This window comes from Callithrix jacchus, chromosome 6 (genome assembly GCF_049354715.1).
Source record: "Callithrix jacchus isolate 240 chromosome 6, calJac240_pri, whole genome shotgun sequence".
Taxonomy (NCBI): domain Eukaryota; kingdom Metazoa; phylum Chordata; class Mammalia; order Primates; family Cebidae; genus Callithrix; species Callithrix jacchus.
In genome coordinates, this window is record NC_133507.1 from 156573247 (window position 1) to 156590690 (window position 17444).

A 17444-nucleotide genomic window follows, 5' to 3' on the forward strand; every position below is an offset into this window, starting at 1 on the left:
CTGGATTCGTTTTTTAAAAACCATGAACGTAAATTATATGTATTCAGAAAATGTGATAAAGTTTCAAAAAGATAAGAGTGCACCATCAGTCACCCACAAGTCCAAGCTCCCTCTCCAGCTCAGCCCCTGAGGTCCGAAGTGGGATCTGGCTGCAACTTGAAATGCTTCCCAAGTGATTCTGAGGTTCACCTTGGTGGAGAACCCCTATCTGTCACCAGGAGGGACGCCCCTTCGATTGGAGCCCTCAGTCTTCCAGAACAATCCCTGCACATCTCATATGGCACAGAGAAAGCAATCCATGTTGCCTGCTGTATTTCTGCAGAACCACAGACTGCAGGGTTTTTTTCTTCCTAGGATTATGGAACCGCTCCCTCCATTACCTTTCCAGGGCCGACGGAAGGCGGCTTCACTGCCCCGAGTTCTTTGGGGCTGTCAGTGTCAGCATGGGTAGGAAAAGATGGAAAAGACGGAGGATTCCCCATTTCCACGAATGAATTAAAACAGATGTCAGACAGAGGTCCAGTGAACGTGGATCACCAAGATCCACACTGACAGCCAGAAATCCCAGTTCCAGGCTGAATGAGCCCTCGCAGGCCCCAGCACAGTGCTGGAGGTACATAGACAGCTCCCCAACTGTGGGAGGCAAGCAGAGCCCCTGCCCCTAGCAGTCAGGCGGGGAGAAAGCTCCGATAGGTCCAGCCCAGGGATCAAAGGCAGGCGGGCCGTCATTTCTGTAAAGGAGGGATGGGGCCGGGGGAGGGCAGAGACCATGGAGGCTCCCACAGTGCCTGCTAGATAAATGGGTGCTTCCTGCCTTTCCCTTCCCTGAAGCTGTGGGAGGCTCCTTCTTTCTCAGCAGTTTAAACTAATTGATAAAATGGGGTAAATTAGGTCCAGTAATGAGATTAATGAAGATGCCTTTTTCGGGGCAGTAGCTGTGCTTGGAAGCGTGCCAGGTGTGAAGAGTGTTCTCCTACATTTCCTGCTGTTCTTTTATTTTTCACAGCAATGGATTGAAAGTGCCCATTTGAAACTGAACAAGGTTTTAGCATGCGGACTTTAGGTTCAGAATGATGAGTTGTTGTGTTGTTGAGAAAATTCACATCTTGTGATTGAATATTTGTTTGGGCTGCTTTTGAAATGCCATCGTGGTGTGACACTGAGTGAATGCAAAGTTTTGAGTGTGTTAATCGCCCTCTCCCCGGCCTCCCCCAGCCCAGAGGAAACTGTGGTGGGAGCTGGTCTCCATTTGGGACATTTGTCCATGCAAGGACCCCTCTACTCAGTGGGAGGTTGAGGAACAGCTCCAGCTCTTGCAGCCTCCATGGAGAAGGGGAGTCTTCTTCAGTGAACTCCACAGGTACGGTGTCACCTAAGTCACCTGTGCATGCCTCCACCTTCCTGTTTCTGCCCAGCTGCCCCTGGAGGTACAGAGTGCCATTGGTAGCAGGAGCCCGTGGGGACCAGGAGAGGGTGGTCTTGGTCTCCACTTACAGAAAAGGGCTGAAGACCCAGAGAAGCCCAATCCAGCCTGGCAGTCGAGGATACCCACCACCTGTTCCCAGGTGGTCTTACAGCCTCATTTTCTAAGGTTGCCTGTTTCCCCACCATTGCACCCCCCATCCCCTACATCCTGGCACAAGCAGGCAGTCTGAGCTGGGGCACCGTACATGCTCCGGTTTCTTTAAGGACTCTTTCTCCTTCTCCTACCTGTTTCATTCAAATGCTCCCCATGTCCCTAGGGTCCATGTTGCTTGGCTTTCCCAAAAACCTTTCCTGCTTCCACGTGGTCTCTCTTCTGCTCTTCCATAGCACCTGCATTAGGGTATGTGGAGTGGGTTGAGTGTTGTCCCCCAAACTTCATGTCCACCTGGATCCTCAGAATGTACCTTATTTGGAAATAGTCTTTGCAGTTGTGATTAGTTAAGAAATCAGTGATAATGAAGTCAAAATGCATTAGGGTGGGGTCAAAACCCAATGACTAGGGTAAGAGGAGAGGACTCAGAGACACACCCAGGTAACGAGGCCACAGGAAGACAGAGGCAGACAACATCGTTAATGATCAGGGAAATGCATATCAAAACCACAATACGATATCACCTCACTCCTGTACAAAAGGCCATCATCAAAAAGTCATCACCCTACCTGACTTCAAACTGTACTACAAGGCTACAGTAATCAAAACAGCATGGTACTGGTACCAAAACAGAGATGTAGACCAATGGAACAGAACAGAGGCCTCAGAGGCCACACCACACATCTACAACCATCTGATCTTTGACAAACCTCACAAAAGGATTCCCTGTTGTGAGGATTCCCTGCGGCGAAAGGATTCCCTGTTTAATAAATGGTGTTGGGAAAACTGGCTAGCCATAAGCAGAAAGCAGAAACTGGACCCCTTCCTGACACCTTACACTAAAATTAACTCCAGATGGATTAAAGACTTAAACATAAGACCTAACACCATAAAAACCCTAGAAGAAAGCCTAGGCAAAACCATTTAGGACATAGGAGTAGGCAAGGACTTCATGAACAAAACACCAAAAGCATTGGCAACAAAAGCCAAAATAGACAAATAGGTCCTAATCAAACTCCACAGCTTCTGCACAGCAAAAGAAACAGTCACTAGAGTGAATCGGCAACCAACAGAATGGAAAAATTTTTGTAGTTTACCCGTCTGACAAAGGGCTGATATCCAGAATTTACAAAGAACTAAAACAGATTTACAAGAAAAAAGCAAACAAGCCCATTCATAAGCGGGCAAAGGATACGAACAGACACTTTACAAAAGAAGACATACATGAGGTCAACAAACATATGAAAAAATGCTCATCATCACTGGTCATTAGAGAGATGCAAATCAAAACCACATTGAGATACCATCTCACGCCAGTTAGAATGGTGATCATTAAAAAATCTGGAGACAACAGATGCTGGAGAGGATGTGGAGAAAAAGGAACACTTTTACACTGTTGGTGGGAGTGTAAATTAGTTCAACCATTGTGGAAGACAGTGTGGCAATCCCTCAAGGCCTTAGAAATAGAAATTCCATTTGACCCAGCAATCCCATTACTGGGTATATATCCAAAGGACTATAAATCGTTCTACTATAAGGACACATGCACACGAATGTTCATTGCAGCACTGTTTACAATAGCAAAGACTTGGAACCAACCCAAATGCCCATTGATGATAGACTAGACAGGGAAAATGTGGCACATATACACCATGGAATACTATGTAGCCATAAAAAATGATGAGTTCCTGTCCTTTGTAGGGACATGGATGAACCTGGAAACCATCATTCTCAGCAAACTGACACAAGAACACAATGAGAACACATGGACACAGGGAGGGGAGCATCACACACTGGGGTCTGTGGTTGGGGGAAACTGGGAAGGGATTGTGGGGGATGGGGAGCTGGGGAGGGATAACATGGGGAGAAATGCCAGATATAGGTGATGGGGAAGAAGGCAGCAAATCACACTGCCATGTGTGTACCTATGCAACAATCTTGCATGTTCTTCACATGTCCCCTAAAACCTAAAATGCAATAAAATATATATATTTTTTTAAAAGTCATAAAATAATAGATGTTGCTGTGGATGTGATGACATGGCTGGTGGGAATGTAAACTAGTACAACCACTGTGGAAAACGGCGTGGAGATTTCTTAAAGAACTAAATGTATAATAGAGCTACCCTTTGGTCCAACTATCCCCCTGCTAGGTATCTATCCACAGGAAAAGAGGTCATGATGTGAAAAAGATACTTGCACATGCATGTTTACAGCAGCCCAATTAGCAACTGCAAAAATAGGGAACCAGTCCAAATGTCTATCAGTCAGTGAGTGGATAAAGAAATTGTGATACACACGCACACACCATGGAATACTACTCAGCCATAAAAAGGAATGAAATAACGGCATTTGTAGCAACCTGGATGGAATTGGAGATCATTTTTCTAAGTGAAGTTACTCAGGAATGTAAAACCAAACATCATATATTCTCACTCATACGTGGGAGCCAAGCTATAAGGATGCAAAGGCATAAGAATGACACAATGGACTTTGGGGATTTGGGGAAAGGATGGAAGGCGGGGTGAGGGATAAAAGACTACACACTGGGGAGAGTGTACACTGCTTGGGTGATGGGTGTACCAACATCTCAGAAATCACCACAGAGGAATTTACTCATGTAACCGAACAGCACCTGTTTGTCAAAAACCTATTGAAATAAAACATAAACAAATAAATATCAACAACAACAAGACAGAGGCAGAGACTCAAGTGGTGCATCTGCAAGACTAATCAGAAGCTGGAAAAGCATGAAACAGATCCTCCCTGAAAGTCTTCAGAAGGAACCAACACTGCCAACACCTTGATTTGAGATTCCTGGCCTCCAGAACTGAAAGAAAAGAAACATCCAATGTCTTAAGCCACCCAGTGCGTTGTACTTCACTACAGCCCTAGGAAATTAACACAGCACTGATTACCTAATTTCCCTCTGTAAACTGTCCACAGTGCCTGATCTGTGCAGCAAAGCAGGGGGCCATGTATAAGCATTTGTGAAATGATTGAGAGAAAGAATTCATCAAATTATAGCATGTTCCAGAGACCCGCAGCAATTAGTGAAGGCAAAGGGCAGACTTGGTTTTCTTTACTAAAGGAGTCTCTGAACTGGCATTCTGAGCCTCCTCAGGCCTCCATCAGGACCCCATGCTGTCCCTGTCATTGTTCTGTGCTGTGGGAGGCTCCGGGGAACCAAAAAACAATGTAAAAGCAGCATGGATTTCTAGAAGGGCTCCAGGGTCTTGCTCCATGACAAAAGAATATGGGTCAAGGTCAGGAAGCAGCTGCTTTTCCTCTGCCCTAGCCTGACAAGGAGGTTCTGACCCCACTCAGGACCTCAGGACCTTCAGCGTTGTTTTAGAGAGGAGAAGGAAGTGCCATGAGCCACAGAGGCTGACTCCGTCACTCAGGGGACAGGTGGGTTAGCATCTGCATGACATATACGGCACCTCCCTGAGGTATTACAGTCCCCAAGACTGGTGGTGTACCACTTACAGCACCTGGCACCAGATTCCAGAGGGGCAGCTCTAGGAAAAAAGTGCTTCGTAATATGAAAGTGGAATGTGTGAATATTAGCGGCAGACCTCAAATTCTTTCCCTCCGTGAAGCCTGTAACCTTGTGAGGTTTAACTGAATCACTGTGACTTCCTCCCTCATCTGTTTGTTGACATTCCCCTCTAAGAATGTCAGCACTAGAAAAGGTCTTAGATGGCACTTGGTCCAGCCCACACATCTTGCAGAGACTCTGGAAAAGCACTTTTTTCCTTCCCTGGGGAGAGAGGTGCTTCAGAGTCAGCGTATTATTAGTCAAGGTTCTCTAGAGAGACAGAATGAATAGGGTAGATACATATATAATGGGGAGTTTATTAAATATTAACTCACTCGATCACAAGGTCCCACAATAGGCCACCTGCAAGCTGAGGAGCAAGAAAGCCAGTCTGAGTCCCAAAACTGAAGAACTTGGAGTCTGATGTTCAAGGGCAGGAAGCATCCAGCACGGAAGAAAGATGTAGGCTGGGAAGGCAGGCCAGTCTAGTCTTTTCACATTTTTCTGCCTGCTTTATATTCTAGCCATGCTAGCAGCTGATTAGACGGTGCCCACCCAGATGAAGGGTGGGTCTGCCTTTCCCAGCCCACTCAAATGTTAATCTCCTTGGCAACACCCTCACTGGCACACCCAGGATCAATACTCTGCATCCTTCAGTTCAATCAAGTAGACACTCAGCATTAACCATCATACTCGGCAAATCCTGTAGCTACTGTCATCTGTAGTGATAAAACACAAGGTTCTCATTTATATGTCTGCAGCAGCTTAAAGATGACCACAAACTCTTTGACTCTTCCCACTGAGAAGGGGATGGAGGAGGGGCTCTATGTTCTCTCCCCCAGTGCCAGCTGGGTTCCATGACTGCTTGACCAGGAGATTGTTGACAGAAGTAGCACTGTCTCATTTCCAGACTCAGGCAGCTGCCATTTCCTGCCTCTTACAACACTTGCCACTGGATTCCAGCCACTTAGCTATGAGAAGCCCAAGCCACATGCAGAGGCCATTTACAGACAGCTCCTGACTTACAGTGGTTCAACTTAACAACATTTCAACTTAGCAATAGTGTGAAAGTCTTGCCCATTCAATAGAAACCTTATGTTGAATTTTGATCTCTTCCCAGGCTAGCAATCTGCAGCATGATTCTCTTGCATTGAGCCACAGTTCCCAGTCAACCATAGATCACCAGGGTAAACAACCAGTACTCTCTAGTGCACTGTGTTGCCGGATGATTTTTGCCTAGCTGTAAGCTAACATAAATGGTCCAGGCTCATTTAGGGTAGACTAGGCTCAACTATGACGTTTGGTAGGTTATGTGTAATAAATGCATTTTCCACTTACATTTTCCACTTACAATGGATTTGTTGGGATGTCACCCCATTGTAAGTTAAGGCGTTTCTGTAAAGATGCTCATGATCCCAGATGACAACCAGCATTAACTGCTAGCCAAATGAGTGCACCATCTTGGATGTCCAGTATAGCTGAGCCTTTAAACCAGGGGTATCCAACAGCCAGGCCACAGACAAGTAGCAGTGCGTGCTCTGTTAGGAAGCAGGCTGCACAGCAGGAGGTGATCACTGGCCAGGTTAGTGAAGCTTTATCTCTATTTACAGCCGCTGCCCACCACTCGCGTTACCACTTGAGCCCCACCTCCTGTCAGATCAGCAGTAGCCTTAGATTCTCATAGGAGCTCGAACCCTGTTATGAACTGTGCACTTGAGGAATCTAGGCTGCATCCTCCTTATGAGAATCTAATGCCTGATGATCTGTCACTGTCTCCCAACACCCCCAGATGAGACCAGCTAGTTGCAGGAAAACAAGCTTAGGTCTCCCGCTGAGTCTACATTATAGTAGAGTTGTTTAATTATTTCTTTATATATTACAATATAACAATAGAAATAAAGTGTGCAATAAATGTAATGCACTTAAATCATCCCAAAACCATCCCCCCAACCCTGATCTGTAGAAAAGTTGTCTTTCATGAAACAGATCCCCGGTGCCAAATGGTTGGGACCTGCTGCTTTAGATGATTCCAGCTCCAGCCACGCAGACACTGACTGCATGAGAGATCCCAGATGAAAACTGCCCAGCTGAGCAGTCTACCCACAGAACCACCGGAAATAATTGCAAGTTGGTATTTTAAGCCACTCAGCATTACAGTGATTTGTTATTCAGCACTAGATAACCAGAACAAGGGCCACTTCCCACGTCCTCCATCCTAGAATCTCAGAACTCAAAGACATCTTAGGATTGATTTCTTCATTCGACAAATATCTGCTGAGCACTTGCTAAGACCCAAGAAATGTTCTAGGCAGTAAAAATTCTGCACTGAACACAACAAACAAGATCCCTGTTCTCATTAAATTTATAGTTTAGCATGGAGCAGAGGGGGAGAGAAAGTATCAGTGATAAGTGTCATGCAGAGAATTAAAATAGGAACATAAATGAAACTGAAAATTGTATCAGTTTTTCTTTCCTTTTCTTTTCTTTTTTTTTTGAGACAGGGTCTGACTCTATCTCCCAGGCTGGAGTCCAGTGGTACAATCATAAAGTTTTTCTTTTATTAGTATTGCTACTTTCTAGCTGCAAACTGCTAGTTTCCATTTTGTTAATATTTACCTGGTGTGTCTTTTTTTAAGCTCATTAATTGTAAACACTTTGGATCAGCTCAATGTTTATCTCATGAACAACAAAAGATGCATTAACTGGAACAAGGGCCACTTCCCACGTCCTCCACCCATCATGCATCTTTCAGTAGCTGCATTCACACATTTACATTCGCTGTAATTAGATACATTTTGAACTTATTTCTTCCATGTCGTTCTCAATTTTTTAACCATTTTTTTCTTTTATTCTCAATAACTGAATCTCCTCTACATCATCTTCGAGTTGCTTTCCAAGCCTAGTTGCTGCTTAAATATATACAATTTAAGGGCACCAACCTTAGACAGCTCGTAGATATTATGTAGGTAAATAATCAACTGCCCTTTAATTTCCACCCAGGGATCTTGGTGCTGTATCCCCATAGAATGAGTCCCATTCCTCATCTACCTGACAACACTGCAGATACTTGACTTGTCCAACATCTTCCTCCTCTCCTAGGTCCTCTCTCTATAACACCTTTCCTTCCCTCATCCCTCTTCCTCCAGGCTGGAGTTTCCAGAACTATTACTTCACTTTGCCCTCACCCCTTTAAAGTGTGGTGCCCTAAGGGAGACCTGTGGGGATCGCTCCCATGTCAGGCCCCTAGGAAATGGGCCTCGCCATATGGTGAGCTGAAGCCCAGACACAGATCCCCGGTTGGGGGAGTCAAGCTGAGGGAAAGCAGGAACTGAGAGAGGAACTATATGTTATTCAAAATAATTAACAGACATTACTTTATGGATATGAGGACTTGGGAGGCATTGTGTCCACTTTTGGCTCCTTATGGTTTATTGCTTGATTGTGTTCATTTTGGACCCTTGTTACCTTCATTGTAAAATATTAACTTAAGTATTTACACTTGGTAACTTACCGTAACTTACTGGGTGTAACTGTAACTTACCATAACTTACTGGGCGTGACTGTAACTTACCATAACTTACTGGGCGTGACTGTAACTTACTTACCTTGACCTATTGGGCGTAACCTACTTACTGGAAGTAACCTACTTATTGGGCGTAACCTAATTACTGGAAGTAACCTACTTACTGGGCTTAACTTACTTACTGGGCGTAACTTAGTGGGTGTAACTTGCTTACTGTAACTTAAGTACGTTGATCTGGTGTAAACAACTTTAACTTCAGAAAAGTATATAATGAAACATATTGCAAAAATAAAATTGCTGCATGGGCATAGCGCATGTAGCCCTCCAGACCTCGCTCTTTTCTTTCTCCTTTTTTTCCGGCGCACGCTTTCTTCCAGGTTTGGGACCCTCTCGCTGGACGAGATTCCCGGGCTCGCGTTCAGTTCACAACAGCTGGCGCCCAACATGGGGCGAGTCAGTTCACAACAGCGCCCAATCTGAAAAATTACCCCACAGTAATCTGATCTGTCCCAGGAGAAAATGAGATTGTTCTCTCCCTCATTTTAGACAAAATCCCATCATTTCCAGGGCTAAGCTGGCATTGACTCCTGGGAGCCAAAGAACACGGTGACTCACAGCAAACTCACAGGCAACCAAAGCCTCCACATCTTCTTCCTGCTGTGAAGCTGCATCTCCTCCATCTTATGTTTCACAGTCAAATTGTCTTAACGCAAATACTCAAGTGTACAATTATCCCCAATCAGACGTCATCTTTTTAGAGTCAGTCCACTGCTCCAGGCTTTCAAGATATTTTTGGATTTTTCCCAACATTGTGTCATCCACGGAAGTAGATGTTTTCTTTGTTCAGATTTTCTCTCTGCAATGTCCATGGCCTCAGTCCAATAATTCTTTATATTCCATTTCTTATTTACAAGAACTATAGTCCTATCTGTTGGCAGTTTGTGGAGAAGATGAAAGGGTGAGGTAGGAAGTTGCCCCCAGTCTGGGCACAGTGGCTCACACCTGTAATCTTGGCACTTTGGGAGGCCAAGGCGGGTGGATCACCTGAGATCAGGAGTTTGAGACTAGCCTGGCCAATATCGTGAAACCCCATCTCTAGTAAAAATATAAAAATTAGCTGGGCATGGTGGCACATGCCTGTAGTCCCAGCTGTGGGGAGTAGAAAAGTTCCTTTTTAAAATGTTCTTTCTTGTTAAAGAATAAGTGTGCTAATAATTTTGTGAAGCCCTATCCTATGTAGCTGTTAGACACGCCATGCTTACAGGCACGTAATATATTCTATGTCCTTGTAATTTAACCAAGATATCTGTGCTGGACGTGCTCACAGGCATGTCCCAGCTCTCCATTGCTCTTACCTGTTTAAAAAAAAGTTTGAAGTGTTAGCCAATCAGGTTTTAGTTTAGATTGTGAGGTCTGGCTCCAGTCCAGCCATTGTCTCTGGCTCCAGAGACAACCCCAAAAGCATAAGGGATAAAGTTGTGTGTTTTCCTTTGTTCATTGTACTCTCGTGGCAAGATGGCTGGTGAGAGTCCCCTTCCTGCAGTCCAGGAAGTGAAAATTGCGTTGTTGAGAGATCCTTTGTCTCGGTGCTGGTTTTTCTCTGCGACACTGAGCATCCATTTCCAACATCTATTTCCAACACTGCTGCTCGGGAGGCTGCAATGTCCGCCTCCCCTTGAATCGGGGAGGCGGACATTGCAGGGAGCTGAGATTTCACCACTATACTCCATCCACCTTGGGCCGCAGTGTGAGACTGAATCTAAAAAAAAAAAAAAAAGAAAGAAAGACGCCCATAAAGAACTCACACGTGACCCCTCGCTGAGCTCAGTAAAGCCATCACACAGTGCATGTGAACAGCCAACCACAGGAACAAACCAAGAGGCTGCTAATGTGTGACAGAAAAGCCTGGGGACCCTCAGAGACCAACTGAGAAAAATCTAGGAAGGTAGGATTGCATTGTGATTGGCGTGTAATAAGCAGAAATCTATGCGTTTGTGTCACGGCATGTTTAGATAAAGAAAGAGTTGGTCAGCAATAGCAGTATGGCAAGAAATGGAGGTTCTTATATCCTGGAAACACTCAGAGTAGGTATAGACAATTGCCGGTAAGATGGGCTGCTGAGAGTCATACGTTTTCATCTGTTTTTGAGTTAACAAATCTAGAGTGTCGTGGCAGTGAGATTCTGATGGTGTTTGGGGCAATCTTCCACTGGAAACAACTATGCCAGGAGTCATGTGGGTTCCCAGGCATGACATATATTCGAGAGCCTGAGCACATGTATATCTTCCTTGCTTTGTGAAATGACAATTTTCCTTGTGCAGAAATTAGAAAACAAACAAACAAAAAAAGAAATGGAGGTTCTTAGAACAAAGGTGGTTGGTATCTTAGATTCAATCATGGTGTGGGCTGAATTGTACCCCCCATTTATACACTAAAGTCCTCACCCCTAGTACCCCAAAATGTGACTATATTTGGAGACAGGGTTTTTAAAGAGGTAATTAAAGTTAAATGAAGCAGTTGGGGTGGGTCTTAATGCACAATGACTGGCGTCCTTACAGGAAGGGAAGATTACGATGCAGACACCTACACCGGGGAGACCCTGTGAAGACACAGGGAGAAGACATCATCTGGAAGCCAAGGGGAGAGGCCTCGGGAGAAACCAGCCCCACCAGCACCTTGACCTTGGACTTCCAACCTCCAGAATTGTGAGAAAATTAATGTCTGTTGCTTACACCACTCTGCCCAGGGTCTTTGTTACACCCACCCAAGAAAACTCATACCGACCCTACCAACGTGTGTGGTAACCCTCCCCTGAGGCCACGTTCCTGAGACCAACAGCTTCCCTCGTGCTGACTCTATGCTCCCAGGAAACCGTCTGCCTGTGAGCTGGGCACAGGAAGAAGGACATGCTGTTAGGCTGCCCCAAGCATTTATTATACAGGCACGTTTCACCCAACTCTTAACAAACAAACCAGCATAAGGTTTTACATAGGTGCATATGCGTGCAGATATAGCGGGCACAGCTACGTGTGTCTGCATCCCACAGCCTTCTCTACAGGTGGAGACATGCACCAGCCTTGGAGAGACAAGCAATTCCACCTCTAAGGAAACTTCACCCCCCCAGGTGCATTGGCAAACTTGAGTTTCTGAAGAAGCCAAGTTGAGGATAAGTCCTGGACATTACTGAACAAGCCAACATTCATTTGCCATTTTGTTACTGACCACTGATTCTTGGGATCTCAAGGCAATAGAAATTGACATGAGGCCAAAGAGTTTTCCCAGACAGGATTTCACCGGAGTCTATTCCTGGACATAACGAGGGCAACACAAGAGGGAGAGAGAATTCCCTGCCGACTCTCCAGAAGGAGCCAGTACGGCTTTCTTATGAGGCAACACTCAGGAATTGACAGGAATAGGGCATGCAGGCTGGGCTGGGTGAAGCACGGGGCGGGTAGGGGGTACAGGTCAGCATTACCTGGCTGCCATGGTTCTCTTGAGTAATGGACCACCTGGTCGTCTGGCCTGCAGCAATGAGGCCATGCATTGATTGCTTAGCATTCCTTCCCAGGTCGGGACTCTCAGACCTTGGTTAATTCCTAAGGCCAGTTCCCGGAATTCTTTAAGTAAAAGGCACGGTTAAACACGATGACATCAGTGAGGTATTGGCGTGGGTTTTGTGAGCAGTGGGAATGCCCTAGTGGAGGTGAGCTGAAGCCAAGCCCCATCTCTATCTCAATTTTATGGGACCATCTACGTGGCTAGAAGACAATGCACCAGCACTATCCTTCATCTCACCACCTGTGACCTTGGAATTACAACAGCACTAATACGTCCTAGAGGCTTGATTTGTTTTTCAAAAGCAGAAATACGTGACAATTTAAGTGTTTCAGATGAGCCTAAAGGAAGAAGGAAGGGCTCCTGATCTGTGGACTGTGGCTCGGTGCCTGGGTCTAGACAGAGTCGTGCCTGCCACTGCGTGTGATTGGCGCAGCATGAGAATCTCCTGGTCCCAAGGGTTCTGTGTGAAAGAAGGATCTTATACATTTGGTACTTCCTTGTCTTACACAGTGCGTTAGTAGCATAACTGAGATCAGAACCGAGGTGCAATACCTTCTCCACTGGTTTATCTTGACATGTGGGTGCTAACAAGGAAAATCATGTGACTCGAAAGGTCACAACAAGGAGGTTATGTGATCAGCACAGGGCCCCATCTAAGGGCCTTCAAGGGACATAAGGTATTCTCCACCTATTAAAACCTTGCGGTCCCTTCCTGGGCTCCTCCCTCCCTCTGGTCCTTCCTGCGCTGATGCTCCAGGAAATGTGGCAAAATGTAAGAATAATCCTAGCAATCTCATTGCCCACCACCCCTGTTTAGGAACACCCCAACTCTAGCAATCTCATTGCCCACCACCCCTGTTTAGACACACCCCAACCCCAGCAATCTCACTGCCCACCATCCCTGTTTAGACACACCCCAGATCCTCCGAGGTTCTCCATGGTGTGTAGGGCCCTACATGATCTAGCCCGTAGGCAGACACCCTCACCTCATGGTCCCAGGCATGATGGTCTCCACTCCCCATGACCCCCCACCTCACAGTCTTGCAGGAATGAGGGTCTCCACTCCCCATGACCCCCCACCTCACAGTCTTGCAGGAATGAGGGTCTCCACTCCCCATGACCCCCCACCTCACAGTCCTGCAGGAATGAGGGTCTCCACTCCCCATGACCCCCCACCTCACAGTCCTGCAGGAATGAGGGTCTCCACTCCCCATGACCCCCCACCTCACAGTCCTGCAGGAATGAGGGTCTCCACTCCCCATGACCCCCCACCTCACAGTCCTACAGGAATGAGGGTCTCCACTCCCCATGACCCCCCACCTCACAGTCCTGCAGGAATGAGGGTCTCCACTCCCCATGACCCCCCACCACACAGCCCTGCTCGCCCTCAGCCCAGCCTCCTCCTCAAGGCAGTTCCTCCTGCCCGCTGCCTGCCACCTGCCCACAGAAGCCTTCCAGGCATGCTCAGATTCCTCCATTCCCTGCTCAGGGAGAAGCAGCTCCTTCCTAGATCCTGCTGCTAAGTCTGTATTTAAGATGCATCCATGTGACAGGCAAGTGACAGGCTCCTCCACTAGACAGTGAGACCCGGGACAGATGCACAGAGTGGGCCCTGTGCGAGGTCATCCTTGATACTGACTCAGTGAGACACTCGCCACAACAGCCCACACAGTGGGCCCTGGAATAAACAAAGCAGAAGCAGCCCTTTACCCCTGGCTTTAGACACACTTTCCTCAGGATGATTTTCTTTTTTTCTTAAACAGCTCTGCTTAGAAGCATTGTATCGGTCCTCTAACGGGAGGTAGGACATTCAGAGGCAGGTGTGAGTGACAGCAGCATCAATGCTAATGGCCTGATGGTATGTAAAACAATATTAAAACAGGCAAAAAAAAAAGGGGCAAAATGATTATCTTGGTGGCTTAAGCTGTCATTGAAAGCAGCATACAATCATGTCCTCAGGACCCCTGCCAATGTGAAGATGTTTGTCCCTATGCTAATAACCAGCCACTGTGGTTTTTCTCATACATCAAAGTATTATTCACGTATTCTCAGCTTAAAAGCAAAGACAACATGGTGCATTCTGGAAATATTTCCACCTGAAATCATGACAATGCTTTGCTGCTTCCATGATCTGGAACAGGAATTGGCCAGCTTTTTCTCTGTGGGCTAAGCGAAAGCAGCCATAAACAACACTAGTAAATAGGCATGGCTGTGTTCCAATAAAACTTTATTTACAAAAATCAGGAAGTAGGGGCCAGATTTGGCCCCTGGTTATCATTTTTCCGACCCACATCTAGACCATTCATACTGACAATGTCAGATGAATGAGTGACAAGACATCTTAGTCTCAGGAACAGACATCATCTCAAGCCCTTTGGGTGGTAAATAACCACAGGTGACATCTCATCCACTTTTTCTTGGGCTAGCCCTTTTCCTCTGCACTCTTCAGGAGCTGGGGGTGAGGTGTGCAGACACCCCTCTCTACCCTGAACCATGTCCTCCAGCACTGTCAGACCATGTAGGGTCCTCATGAATGATCTGGATGAGATTGTACATGCTGCAAAGTCTATCCCCTCCCGGAGGAACCTGTAGACCCATGAATAGTGTTACTAATGAGTCTCACTGCCTAATGAAGAGCACTGCTCAGCTCTTAATAATACTGCTGATTGAGGCCAAGACCCTTAGTCAAACAAAAGAAGCTTGTTTTGCCACTTTAACTATGGGCATTAGTTTAAGCAAAGGATCCTCGCACAGTGTGGTGATATCAAATACTCCTGTGCAAACAAATTCTTCATATTTACCTTTCTGAGTTCTCCAGCTCTGTTTTTGTCATCTGCCTGGATAAGCCCTCCTTCTCTGTTTCTCCTCTTCTCTTTAAACTTCAAGCATCATTGCCAAGCCTAACAGGTGGTTAACACCAGAGTTAATTAACCATAAATTAATTGCCATTCTAAATAGTTCTGGAAATGACTCCAGGGCCATTAAATTTGGACTTGAGCAAGGCTCATCGAGGCTATGTTTTATGAGAAGATCAGAGGGTCTGAGACTGCCATCAGCACATGAGCACGGCTAGGCAACGTTCCCCTCTTGAACTCCTTTCTTGAAGATACCACGAAGTCGTCTGTGCTTTAGCGACAGAGAATACATTGAACGCAGACAGAATTGCAAGGAGAAGCATTTTTCTCTTAACACAAACCACAGCTTTGGAATTCCAGAATGGCTATGCCAGTGAGGCCTCATTGGATTCTGATTTCCAGGTAGGTAGTTTTGGTCTAGGTTTCCCAGAATATCTGTAGTTCTAAGAGGACATATTTAGAAAATAAAAGTAGGACCATTTTGCAAGATATGGGGACGGGCATAAAGGAGAACAATTTCAGATGTTTGTTCATCAGATCTTGTCACAGTGAGGCAATAAAATAGGTCAAGCCAATCAACAGGGTTTAAAAGAAATTAAGGATTATCCTAAGTCCTTCTATTACTAGATTCAATTTGCTGTAAGTTTTGGAAAATTCAACCCAACCGTGCGGACCTTTCTCTCTTCAGCATGGAGAATCAGAGGGCCTGCACGCCTGAAGCTGTTTTGCCGTCTCCATTAGCCCTAGCATTACAAATCAAAACTACTTACCCTGAATTAGAAATAAAACTTGGGAAGAAATCATGATTTTTTTCAGAAATATTTACAGGGAAATCCCAAAGAAAGACAAAAATTGAATAGAGAAAAAAATATGGTCCTCTGCTTCCACCTGGGCTATAGAAAGCTGGAAAAGAGCATCACCCCTACCCTAATGATAAAAGTCAGACAAATTACAGAATCATAACTTTGCTGGACCTATCAGAGATCTGAAGGTATGGGCAACCAAGTGTCCGGAAACCCTAAGAAGTGAGAGTCGCTCCAATGCAGGACACAAATACCTGCCTGCCTGTGGCACACAAGAGGAGAAGGTGCCGAGCATCATAGAGGAAGGTAAGAAGAACTCAGCAGCAAAACTAAAACATTGCAAACATTTGATTATGGGCTTGCATGAGAATATAGAATGTTAGCAGACAAAGGGGAGTCTGCACCCAGGCTCTTTTCCACAGAGCTCCAGCAAATATTTACAAGAAAGGTCAGGGGTTGGGGAGGTGATAAGAATGATGTCACAGACCTTGAGAAAGGGAACAGATGCAGGAACGACATGAGCCACACCTGGACCTTACTCCATTAGGAAAAAACAGTCTTAAGCCTCTGGAGGAGGCACAGCAAAGGCTGTCTTCCATAGAGCACTGAGGGAGGACCCACAGGGGCTAGGAGAAGAGTAAAAATAAAAAGCCTCAACTCCTTGGGTAGGGAAGGGGCTCATGATCCTGTACCAATACTACTGAAGGCCTCTCCCACAAAAGTCCCACCAAAGACACAAAGTGTTTGGCCACCATGGGCAGGAAGGACACCCTCACTTTGAAAGTCACAGATTAATGACACTGGCACACAGGCCTGCCCAAGGCTGAGGCTTGGCCAGGACAACAAAGAACCCAATCACTCCAATTGCCAGGCTACCAAGAACCAAGTAACAAGAAACAAGAGTTTATTCCTGCCAGAGGGCCATGAACATAGAGAAAGACCCTTGTCTGCAATAGAGGCACACAGTCTATAGCTGAATATGGAGCAGAAACATTGAGAAAAACCCTCCAACACCCCCAGACTCCTCCATAAGTAGAAGGCGGGACTTGAATAATTCAGTGAGGATGGAGGTGCACTGAACATAACCAGAACAACAAAAAGATCCAAATTCTGAACCTCTGATCAGAGTGACTCAACCCCAAACTAACAGCATAGGAGGAAAGGTTTGCCGACTCCAGGCATAATACTATTGCCTCAATCTCTTCTGTTTTACACATGATGTCCAGCATTAACACAAAAATTCTGAGACAAAAAACAAAAAGCAAAAAGAAGCAATCACCTTCTAAGAGACAAGTAAATCAACAAAACCAGATGCAGGGAAGACCCAGATATTATCAGATAGGAAATGTAAAATACATATGATTAATAAGTCAAAAACTTTCATATATGAACAGATGTACATTTTCAATAGAAAGATGAAAACTGTAAGAGCCCAAAGAAAATCCAACAATTTTTTTTAAACCCATGGTAACATAAATGAAGAGTGCCTTCACCCGACCTATCAGTAGACTGGATATGGCTAAGGAAAGAATCACTGAATTTGAAGATAGATCAAAAGAAGCTACTCAACTGTCACACAAGGAGAAAAA